Source organism: Quercus suber, unplaced genomic scaffold (genome assembly GCF_002906115.3).
Source record: "Quercus suber isolate HL8 unplaced genomic scaffold, Cork oak 2.0 scaffold_20, whole genome shotgun sequence".
NCBI classification, from domain to species: domain Eukaryota; kingdom Viridiplantae; phylum Streptophyta; class Magnoliopsida; order Fagales; family Fagaceae; genus Quercus; species Quercus suber.
Window position 1 is genome coordinate 171930 of NW_027069485.1, and position 12490 is coordinate 184419.

The following is a 12490-nucleotide window of genomic DNA, read 5'->3' on the forward strand; positions in this document are numbered from 1 at the left end:
GGCAAGAAGCCAGGTTGGAGGTCCAACTTGCGGATCGCTTCTCTTCTCGGCACCCCTCTGCCCCGTTTTGGCTTATTTAGCTGCCCTCTGAGCCTTATCCTTGCAAAGGGGGAAGGTTTGTCCAGCTCCTACTACCTCCTTCCCTTTTAGCTCTCTTTTCCTTTTTAAGTCGGTTGTTTAGGAGGGTAGGGCAGGTGGAGGAGTTGGAGGCTTAGTCTGGGCTGCCTTCCTAGGTGCGTCTCTCCCTGGTTGGGACTCTATTAAATCCAACAGACTGGACTTTGGCTTACGTTAAATCCTCATCTCGTTGAGTATTGGTGAGAATGGTGGGCCAAGATCAGGAGTTGAAGTTTCTGGGGACAAGGCTTGGTTGAAAACCTCAAACTCGTCCTCAGAATCAAGTACTTCTACCACGTCTTCTTCCTTTGTGTTGGTGGGGCGAGTCAAAGTGGCTATTCCATTTCTCTATTGTAGTGGCGAGGCTACCTGGGGTATGCCTTCAAATACGGGCTCTTTGGTAAGCGTGCTCTCTGGTTTTGGGCCAAGAAAAAGAATGGGCTATGTGGTGAGCATGCCCTCTGGTTTTGGACCAAGAAGGAGGAAACCTAGCATAGCTACACTAATCCTTTGTAGGCGCGGGTTGTTCACCTTAATAACGCACGTAGGCGCTAGGAAGCTCTTGGAGATTGGGGTATAGTCCAATATTAAGTGGGCTGCCCTAAGTTGACCGTCAAAGTGGATAAAGACCTCGGCCTTCAAGATATTGTCCAAGCTCTCCTTGTTTACAAAACTGTGGTTAGGCATGGTAACGTGTGGGTTTGCAGGACCATCAAGAAAGATAGGAAGATAACATTAGCAAAATGCAATTCAAATGAAGTTTTAGGTATAGACAAAAGTTAAAGAAAAAGAAAAGGGGAACAACTATAAGATTATGAATCTAAGCCTAGAACCCCACCTGGTTTGCCCTCCCTTGTTAGACAAGGGAGGCCATCGTGCCATTCTCCTGATATAATCAGGAAGTTTTTCTTCAAGCCTTTATTGGATTCAGGGAGGCATTGAATAAGCTTGACCTCGAGGTATCTAGACTTAAGGTAATACCCCTGCCCAGTGAGGTGGTGGAGATTGTAGATCTAAGTGACATCATGGTGAGCAAATCCTAAGCCCATTTTTTTGTTGAGGGCATCTACACACCCTAGTATTTTGAACATATTTGGGGCGCACTGGGTAGGAGCTAACCTATGAGCTCTAAGGTAGTCTCTCGCGACAATACCCATAGGGATTCTCATCCCTCCCTTTATGAAGGTAATCATTGGGATTACTACTTTTCCCTCTTGCCTATCTATGTGCCATTGTCCCTCTTTACAGTAACTAGTGCTCACCTCTGAAGGGATCCTATACTTAGCCCTAAAGTTTGCCATACCCTCTTCAGAATCTACTAAGCTCTTAAACCTACCTATTTCTAAGAAGAGTTGAAAGAACTAAAGAGATTGAGAAGAAAGAGTGAAGCTGAGGAGAAAAAGAAAGAATGCGAAGTGAAGAAGAATGTATAGAAAAGTAAAGAGCAAAAGTTCAAGAAGACTTACAAAAAGAGTAAAGGTGCCCTCGGACAAGCCTTTGGTATTTGTAAGGGCTCATGTGAGTTGAAAAGGTGTGCAAGTTCAAGGTATGTGCGCTAGAATAGAATGAATGCTAAAGTGAAAGGAGTAGTTGATTTGAAAGGTATTTATATCAAGGAGGAAGCTAAAAGTGGGAAAATTCCTGCTCGATACCCAACAAAAACATTAGCCGTTGGATTTGCATCACGTTGTTGAATGTGGGGAACAAGAAACTGCAAGAATTTAATGAGGGCGCATCTTGAATGATGAAGCACCAGAAATGGGCCTTGGGCAGTTAAAAAAACGTCTTCACTAGCAGAGGTAGGATGTTGAGAGCACAGGACAGCTACAGTGGTGTCGAAATCCTCCTTTCTTCCCGAGGATCCAGAAAGAAGAATCTCGAGGGGCTATTGTATGGACCTTGGGCCCCGGAGCCCATTAATTATGCATATAATGGACCTAAGGCCCAAGTCGAGGACTGAAGGCATCTGAGAGGGAGTAAACGCTGTCGAAAGAACCCATGTTGGCAAACAGAGAAGTTAACTAGATCACAATGGCCTAGGGGGTTGTGCCAAGGATAAGAGACTCCTCGGCTAACCGAAGCCGAGGTCCGTAGAGGTGATCTGCCGTTCAGGGGAACGTTGCAGAAATACTCAGTTGATATGGATAAGCACTATGGGAGCTCAAGACTAGGGCTGGCAATTTGTGTTCACGTGTCGGGTTCGTGTCGTATCAAGTCATGAGTATTCGACTACATAGGTCAACACTAACCCGACATGTTTATTAAATGGGTCAAGATTCCTTAACCCTAACATGACTCATTTATTAAATGGGCCAATCGTGTCAACTTGTTTATCAGATTTTATCAAAATGAAAAGAAAAAAAAATTATGAAAACACAAACAAATAAATATTTTTAATATAAAATGCAGAATTAACGAGTAGCTACATCACAAATAATCATTCAAAATTAAAGCATATCTAAATATCACAAATAATCAATCACAATATGTCAAAGAAAATAAATCATAACAACTAATAAGTTTATATACCTAGAGTTTAAAGGGTATATTAGTAAAATGTCATTTAATTAAACGAGTTAGACAGGTCAAACAGGTTCTATGTGTTCAACCCTAACCTAACCCGTTTATTAAACGGGTCAGCCGTGTTAACCCGAATATGACACGAACCCGTTAAGACCCATAACCTATTAATTTCGTGTCGTGTCATGTTGGGTTTGCGGGTCGTGTCAAATTTTGCCACCCCTACTCAAAACAGGAAAATGTCCTAAAATATCTAAAGAGAAAGTTGCTACCTTTGCATTAAATGTACTGTAGCTAACTCTCTAACCACATTAATGTGGAGGTGATACCTGAACAGTGGATTTCAGCCTTACAGCTACTACATGAAAACTTATGAGAGGTGCTAATGAGAAAAGTATCAACACCAACCATCTAGCATGCACATGTAAGATAGGGATGAAAATGAAAGACAGTATAAAAGAAGGAGGGGACAACGAGACTAGGAGATCAAAAAATTAAGGAAGAAACACTGTAGCAATCTAGAACCAAACTTGTAACTACATTTAAAAGCATTATATAAGAACCAGTCTCCTCGGACATTGCCGAGGACATTTTTTCTTCAGTTTAAACTTGTCTATCTTCACTCTTTCGTCACCAACCTACTTAACTTGTTATTCGACTAACTAAAACCCAGTTTTCTAACCCATTTCTCTACAAATTATTTATTTTAGGTTTTTTGGGCCTAAGTCCATTTATGTTTTTTACTAGGAATTCAAATCTAGTCCTTACAATAATAATAATAATAATAATAATAATAATAATAAGGCTAAATTGCAAACTACACTCCTAAAGTTTAGGAGTTTTTGAATTTTACACCTTGAAATTTTAGAATTTAGATTTTACTCCCTGAAATTTGGAGATGATGTTTGAATTTTACACCCCAAAGTTTCAAAATCCAAACACTCCCAAACTTCAGGAGGTAAAATCTAAATTCTGAAATTTTAGAGTATAAAATCTAAACACCCCAAACTTTAATTCTATGTTTGAAAGTTTGGAGAGAGAGAAGAGTAGAGGAGATGAGAGTAGTGGAGAGGAGAGTAGAGAGAAATAGTTATCCTCCACCTCATTTGGATGTTTTTAAAATTAAGTAAGGGGAAGGGGAATAATTAGTCATTCCTCTTATTTGAATGTTTTAAAAATTAAGATGGGAAGAAGAGGAAATGATTAAATATATTTAAATAGACAAATTTACTCTTATTTGAAAATGGACTTGCAACATTGGCCTATGATAAATGTAGGGATGAAAGGTCCAGGTAAGGATATTAGGCCGTGGGCCGTACCCGAGGACGTCAAAGAGCTCAAGGACAAATAAGTACTAGTGAAGGCAAGTAGATTATTGGGCCGAGGAAGAGGCCTGGTCTTAATAAATAGGTGACGTTGTCCGAGGAGCCACCCTTCCTTGGCCAACAAAGTGAAAGCCTGAAGCCCGACCACCCATCAAGTACTGGGCAGTAGGCAACTGTGCTTGGAAGGATAAACTTCAGAGAGAGGTGAATCAACAAGAAATTGATAAATATCTAGGAAGAAAGCTACTACCACCGCATTGAATGCTCTGCATCTAACCAACTAACCGCATTAATGTGGAAGTGATACTTGAACAATAACATCTAGCCTTATAACTACCCACAAAGACTTCATGAAGGTGCTGATGGGACAAGTATTAAGGAGATTAGCAATCTGATTTACACGTGTAAGGCTAAGATGAAAGAAGGGGAGGGAGTCTAAAAGGGGAAGGATTCCATTACAGAAGGGATCATAAAAAAAACCAGAAAAGAAACCATTGTGTAATCAAGAATTTGAATATTTGTATAAGTCTGAGAAATATCTATAAGAACATACCATCCTCGGGCATAACCAAGGAGTCTTTTTCTTTTCAACTTGTTCATTCTAGCTATTCCAGCACTAATTAATCTACTGTGGCTTATATCTAACTCATTGAATGTTTAGTGACAAACTCACTCTCTAACAAATCTATTGTTGTGGGCCTATTGGGCCATTATTCAAATCTTTTAGGCTGTGAACCAAATTGGGTCCTTACAATTAATATGATTAATTTGTTAGATTAAATAATTATATGCCTTAGCATAGTTTTATTATTACTATTTATTTTTTCATTGCTGCTCCTTATTGACCAAAAAAGGTTCAAGAAATAGTTGATTAATTATAGAATATATATATATATATATTTCTTTAAAAAAAATTAATGCAAATTGAAACCGGTCAATTTTTTGAAATATAATTTGTAACATTAAAAATTGTTTTGTAAAAGGGTCTATATATTACTTCCGTGTTTATATATTCTAATAAGTATTACTGTTTTCTCAAAAAAAGAAAAAAATTAACGTTACAAATTTTAATTTTTAAAGTTAATTTTTTGGTGCATGTCATTGGTGCAGCATTAAAAAAAAAAAAGTTGGTGCATGTCACTAATTTTTAACATTAAAATTTTTTTTGTAAAATTATAATTTGTAATGTTACAAACAATTTATACTTAGTGAATAAGTTTTTGGTGCATGTCATTGGTGCAGCATTAAAAAAAATGTTTACATTACAAACTACCCTTCACTAATGCTCTATAAATTAATTTAATATCAGTTTGTAATTTTGTTAATATGATAAGGGTAAATTGATCAATTTCTTTGGTTAAAAATTTCTATATTCTATTTTCCTACCAAATCTCTCTAATTTGGGGAATTAAAAATGAGAGATTAAAAGTAGTTAGAATCCTTCCAAATCCCTCCTCTTCCCCCCTTAAAAAAAATATTCAAATAAGGTAATTTAACTTACTCTCCTTCCATTTACAATACTCCCTTCTATTCCCTTTCAATCTAAACAAAACATAAGTGTGTAGTTTGCAATTCAACCTAATAACAATATTTGGGTTGAAGTTAACTTAACTTGTTAAATCTATTGTTAATAAAAATGAAAAAAGACATTAAGGTTACGTTTGGATTGGGCTGAAAAACTCAGCGCGTTTGTGCCTGGCGTTTTTTTTTTTTTTTTTTGGCACGCATTTGTGAGACTTACAGCTATTGTTCATGCACTGTTTATATTTTTTTTTTTTTTTTTTTGGCACGCATTTGTGAGACTTACAGCTATTGTTCATGCACTGTTTATGAACAGTAGCCGCAAAGTTTGACTTTTCTCACAATTTTCAGCAAATTAGTAGATCCCGTGCACTATTCATGAGATCCACAAATCTCACTTTTTAACAAATTTTTCATTAAAAATGTGTCCCACAGTACTATTTACATATTTAAAAATTATTTTGCTACTGTGTTTTTCAGTTTTCAATTTTCAACTATATCCAAACGGACCTTAAAAGTTTCAAATCTTATCCTCTGTCTCTCTCTCTCTCTCTAACACATGACAATTAAATAATGATTAGTGATCACATCATCAAAGTAATAATGCAATATATGTCATTACCATCTTAATCATCTTCTTTTGTTACTCAATGTTATTTTTACTTAATTACCATATTGACCATCCAAACCATCATGTGAGGTTATTTTTGTATAGCTCTAGAAGGCAAAAGAATCTATAAAAATCCAATTGCAACTTACAATGGTATTTTCTATTTGCAACAAAAAGAAGTGACAAGAAGTAGTTTATTAAAAATTAAAGTACTAAAATGATTAAGATTATTGACTTTTCTTCTCCTTCCTCTAATAATTAACTTAAAAAAAGTTAAAATAAAAAACAGTTGAAATGAATACATCAAGGATAATTGTTTAAATTCATCATGTGCTTCATGACTTTACCGACTGATTGGTCCTGCCAAAGTAAGAGGCATTGTCACCAAACACGTGTACAGTACACCAGTTCTTTTGTACGTGAACCAGAGTTAAAAACAAACACAAAAACAAATAGGGCAACAAATAAGTAAAAGCACAGTACAGTAAAATAATAATAATAATAGAGATAACGTCAGCTCAATCAGTAAAAAATTTGTTATCAATGAGAGATTTGAGAATAAAAGATATGAGGTTGGAACTTGTGTATATCTAGGTCTCGCTTTGTACACCAATTTAAACACATATTTTTAATTTTTAAATAATATTACTAATATTTTTATATATTTTTTACTCACACATATTTTTATATATATTTTCAAATAACAAAATATATATTTTTAAGTGCATGTATCAAACACTTCCTAAATTCTATAGAGTTTGAACTATTCACAAATAATGAATTAGTGTTTTAACTTGATTATAAGGATAATTATTATGGAGTAAATATTATAGATGAAATTCTACTATAAGTCTGTTTGAGATTCACTTATTTTGTTGAAACTGAAAATTTTTTGTTGAAAGTATTATAAATAAAGGTAAAAGTTAACTAAAATAATATAGTGGAATGCATAAATAATATCAAAAAGTGTAGTAGAGCTCATGAATAGTAGCAAAAATAAGTTAAATAGTAAAATAAGTCGGCTTTTTAATTTGGAGCCAAATATATTTATATGAATCCGATTAATGCATGTTTTTAGAGTATACATTAATCATTTATTTTAGAAAATTTTTTAATGAAAATTTGAAAAAATTATCAAATTTTTTTACAACTTTTTCAATTTTTCATAATTTTTTTTTAAAAAAAAAGGTTTACGAATTCATATCCTAAGAGCATATGTTAGTAACATCTTATTTATATAAATCAAATAGACGAGCACTACATTTACAATATTTTCATAATAAATCCAGGTTTTTTTTTTTTTTTTAAAAGAAAGTTCAAACTTATGACATCCACTCCTGATAATTGCTCTTTATCATCAAATCAAGACACCAAACGGTTTTTAGTGTAGGCAGAAATTAAATCTTAGATCTCTTATTTACCAATCAGATATTTTATTAGTTGAACTAACTAAAACCTACTAATAAATCTTAGGTAGTAAGTTGTTAATGGTTCTAATTTGAATTCACCCTTTAAATTATTTTTTTAACCATCAATAATAATCCGTAACAACATGCAACTTAACATTTGTTGTGAATAATATTGTGAATATAACATTTTTTCAATAAATAAAAAGGCTATGCCTATAACATTTTCAAAATAAATTGTTATAATTCTAATTTAAATTCACCACTTAAGATTTTTTTTTTTTCACCGTATATGGTGCCTTAAAATTTGTGGAGAAAGTGTTGTGTTCTGTTTTTCTTAAATATTAAAAAAGAAAAAAAAAAGAAAAAAAAAAGAGGCGTACTATATATATATATAAGTTTCCAACAAAAAGAAGAAAGAAAGAGAGAGAGAGAGAGAGAGAGAGAGAGAGATGATGGGGGTGGGGGGGGAGAGAGAGAGAGAGAGAGAGAGATAGAGGAGTGTGTGAGTGAGAGAGATTGTACGGTAATGGTGACTCTTCAGATTCCTCAGTTTAATCGGTTTTTCTCTCTCTTAAACTAACTTTATCTCTTTATAAATAAACTAGTACTATATTATGCTATATATGATTATCATTGTAAAAATGACATTTTTTTTCCTTCTACTCTTCTCTGTGTAATCAGTTTTTAGTGTTCAGATCTGTGTTGTTTGATACCATTTGGTTATTGGGTTTTGTAAAAATTTGTACTTGAATACATGTTTGATCTAGCAATTTTACTCATTTCATGAATGTTTTTGTAGTTTTTCAAGTTTTTTTTTTTTTGGTTTTTTTTTTTACTTTGTTGCCAGAAAAAATAAAAGGCAAAAGAGATATTTTTTTTTCCTCTGTTGGGTTAGTTAAGCGCATGGGGGTAGTTGTGGTAGTTGAGGGTGAAGTCACTGGAGGCAGCGGTTCATCGATCTCTTCCTGGGAATTTGTTGTGACACTAAAACAAACATGAATCGGTCGATAAACCTCTGCATCCAGCGCTCACCTCTCTCTTTCTTCTTTGTGTCATCTTTTGGCATTTATGGAATCATGATTTTTAGTGTTTTGTTGCTGAAAAATTTGAAGTGAGGCAATAGAAAATGATATAGTTTGGTCTTTTTTACTAGCTGGGATGCAAATGAAGAAAGATAAAAAGGGAATCTTTGCTTAATTGAGCCTCTTAGTCTGGATTTTTTTTTTTTTTTTTTTTTTCATTTCACTTGGGAATTTTAAAGATCACCAAAACACTAAATGGGTACCTTCTCTCTTTTGTAAAAAGCAAGGGAAGGTTGAATTTTGTTGATGGGGCTCAAGACCCACCTGCTGCATGTATTACTTACTAAGAAAAAAGAAGAGTATAAAACATTTGGGTTCAAATACTAATTTACTGGAATATGCCACTAGTTTTTGCCTTTTCTTTTAATTTTTGCACCACTAGTACTTGTTAGTGCATTGTTATGTGTTATGAGCTTAGGATATATTGTTGAGTAATTTGCAGGTTATGAGATGAATAAATTTTGAACCGGCCGGTTTTGAGGTCAGGAAAGTTGCCTTTGCCTTCAAAGATTGTATGTGCCTTTTTTTTTTCTGCTCTTTTGGTGGAAACAGACTATATATGTCATGAAAATCGTTAACATTATGATGATGATGACTACGGTGATGATATGATGAACACTATTTTTAACATCATAATGATGAATACTATGATGCTGATGACAGTGGTGATGATATGATAAACACAAAGATACATTTAGCTGAATGATTCTTATTAATCTAGCATTCCTTTTTAAGTACATCTGCATGTAATGTGTGGCCAAATTCATTTCACAAAATTAATGAATCTGTGAATTTCTTATCGTTGGTTCTTTTCAATTGACTCTTCTCTTTTTTTTCCTCATCAAGTTTAACTTATTACTGTGGATAGATCCCTCCCATTGAATTCTCCAATTCTCAGTAATTTTTATTTAGACGTAAGACGTGTCATTTAAAAAACAAATAAATGCCATGTGTCTCACATCTAGCTAAAAAAATGAAGGGAATTGGAGAATTCAATGGGAGATCTGAATCATTTCCCGGGTAATTCTTGTTTGATGCTGACTGGTTTGGAAACTTCAAATTTTTCTTGTTTTACATATTTTGTTATCCTCAAGTCCTGTACTCGATGCGCAGTCAACTTGTTAAGCTCTCTAAAAAATGGCTATTTCTTTTTTCTTTGTGTTTCACCTTGTGTGAAATAGCGTTTCTGGGTTTNTATATATATATGGGATCTTTACCTCCACATGTACACTGAGCTATGGACCACAATCATAAGATGACACGCTACCTCGTCCATCTCCTTGCAACGCGCCGAAAAAAAACAACAATATAGTCAATTCGGATTTAGTTTAAACAGGGGCAATAAGGTAATTTCATAATACATAAAATAGTAGTAAGTAATACTAAAAATATCGTAAATGCAAAAACTAACCTTAAAAAGTCACTCACTTGTGTGAAATAGCGTTTCTGGGTTTTGTTTTTTTTTTTTTTTTTTTTTTAATTATTATTATTTTATTCTGCTGAATACTGTTCTTAGATAAGGTGAAAAGTCGTCATGGCTATTTCAATGTCACTGGTGTTTTGTTTCTTTTGTGCTGAAGTTATATCTTATTTGACAGTTTGCTGTGTTTCCAAACTCAATAATATATGCCTATTGCATCTGCATTACATTTTCACTGTGGAGTCAACTTGGTGTCTCATGTAGTCATGTTTTCCATTATTCACCTAGAGCGTTTTCTGTGATCAATCATTCTCTTGTTTTTGGCTCGTAGTAAATTAATGAAGCAAAGATGGGTAGAAAGTACATCAGCATTTTTTTTTTGTAAAAGTTGGTACACATTTATTTTGCCTATTCAAATTAGTGTGGCATTATGTCAGTGGTTTAGAATCTTTCCAGAAGTTTCATTATTCACTGTATTCCTTAGACGATAGTTTGAGACTCATGGTGCCAACTTCCTTAAGAGCCCCTTTTGGTTTGTCTAGGTAGATGTGAAGACTGTTGAATGAATTTATATATATATATATATATAAACTCTGATAAATAAGGTGATATTTACAGCTTCTTCTTCTCCTCCTTCTAATAATAAAAAAAAAAAAGTATTTTACTATCGTTGTCTCAATTTTTTCATGATATTTACTAGAATTAGCCAATAAGTGGATCAAATGGCCCCCTCCATATTGTTAGAGCAAAGTTTAACTTACCAATAAAAATAAAAAGAGAATTATCGGAATGAATTTTATGCCAATTATGTGTCATTTTCTTGAGCAGGTGGTTGTAAAGGTACTACTTGTTTCTTTCTTTCTCTGATAAGGTGAAAGGTATCTTTGAAATAAAGTTTGAAGTGGGAGACATAATTTCGTCATTGCTATGTGAGAGTGTGGGAAAATCACAATCGAGTACAAGTTGGCAGAGTATCCTCTATGCAGATGCTCACTAGTAGAATCTGGTATCAAATTCCTTGTACCAAGCTTAGAATGGAAATCAATAAAAGTAGAAATGACTCTACCATACAAAGCAAAACTCTTTTTAAGTTTTTGGTTCAAGTAACACATGTATCAGCTAGAAAAGTAGAGGGAGGAAATGAAACTAACGCGAGCTGTCAATATTCCATCATTTTGGTTCTTTTGTGCTGATTCATTTTGTTGAAAAACCTGCCATAGTGTAATCATTCTAATATCATAACATTAGAAAGAAAAAAAAATTTCATTTTCATTCATTCTCTTCTTCCATATTTTTCTTTTGGGCCAAAGGATCTATCCTTATCCAATGTTTAAATTGAGTGAGATGGATGGAGAAGGGAGGGATATAATACGGAAGTGACAAGAATGTACTAAATTTTAGTAATATTTCGGCCAACTCTCTCGATTCTCTATTCTCGAGAGAGCGAGATTTGTAAATCAAAGCATATAAACAAATTTAAGGTCATGGATGTAAATCAAAGCATATTGTAAATATAGTTTTAGGATATGAGAACAACTGGATATCGTTTGATTGTTTAGTGAACAAAAAAAATACATCAGCGGATTCCCTGTTTCAAAGGTATGGGTCCCAAAACAGAATGTGGAGCATATAATTTGTGCTTCTTTCTAGTTCTAGTTTGACTGATCTGCCACAAAAATTGAGATATTCTTAGTTTTAAACTCTTCCCAAATAGTTGAAAGGCAAATTCATTAAGAGACTTGCCCAAGAAAAAAGATCTACTGAGGGTGATCATGAATCACCTAGTCCCTATCAAAAAATATTGGAATAGGCCAATAATTCTGCAGATAATGAGAATGACACTGATAATGGCAATGAAATCATGATGATAGCGGTGGTAGTGGCAGCGTGGACTAGTGTTCTGCCTATGAAAATGACCACCACGACATGTTACATGTGAGGACAATGGCCATCTTGTCATGTACAGGATGGTGATAATTGGGCGCTTAAATTGCACTATTTTGGCTCTACGGACTGTTGGGCTTTCTCCCCACAAAATGGTCCTATAAACCCAAAAAAAAAAAAAAATCTCTCCTCATCAAGTGATCAAATCTATTTGTAAGCACTCATTTGATTTTTTTATTTTTCTCTTTTTCTTTTTATTATGCCGCTAAGAGTAGATTGGTGGACCAGGAAAAAATAAAATTCAGCACTGCTAAAAGCCAAAAAAATAATATCTATGATCTTTTGGGATTCCTCACTCCTCATTCCTCAAGGTAAGTTAAACATAGATGTCAGTTCAAGAGGAAATTTTGGTCCACTAGAAGCAAGTGCGATCTTCGGCAATCATAGTGGTAGTTGGATAGTAGGTTTATTATTGTTTTTTTTCTTTTTTTTAATAATTCTTACCACGGAGAGAATATTTGAACCTTGGACATCTCTATTAAAAATATTAGAAAGTATTAATTGAGATACAATGTAAGATGTATAAATAGATATCTTGCTTG

General features: G+C 33.9%; 1 long non-coding RNA gene across 1 annotated transcript; it reads left to right on the forward strand.

Moving 5' to 3' along the window:
- The first annotated feature begins 7901 nt into the window (after nucleotides 1-7901).
- LOC111987283 (uncharacterized) lies at nucleotides 7902-11280 on the forward strand. The gene is made up of 2 exons (XR_002880266.2): nucleotides 7902-9096; nucleotides 10833-11280. It is a non-coding gene; the product is annotated as an uncharacterized LOC111987283 (long non-coding RNA).
- The last annotated feature ends 1210 nt before the right edge of the window (nucleotides 11281-12490 follow it).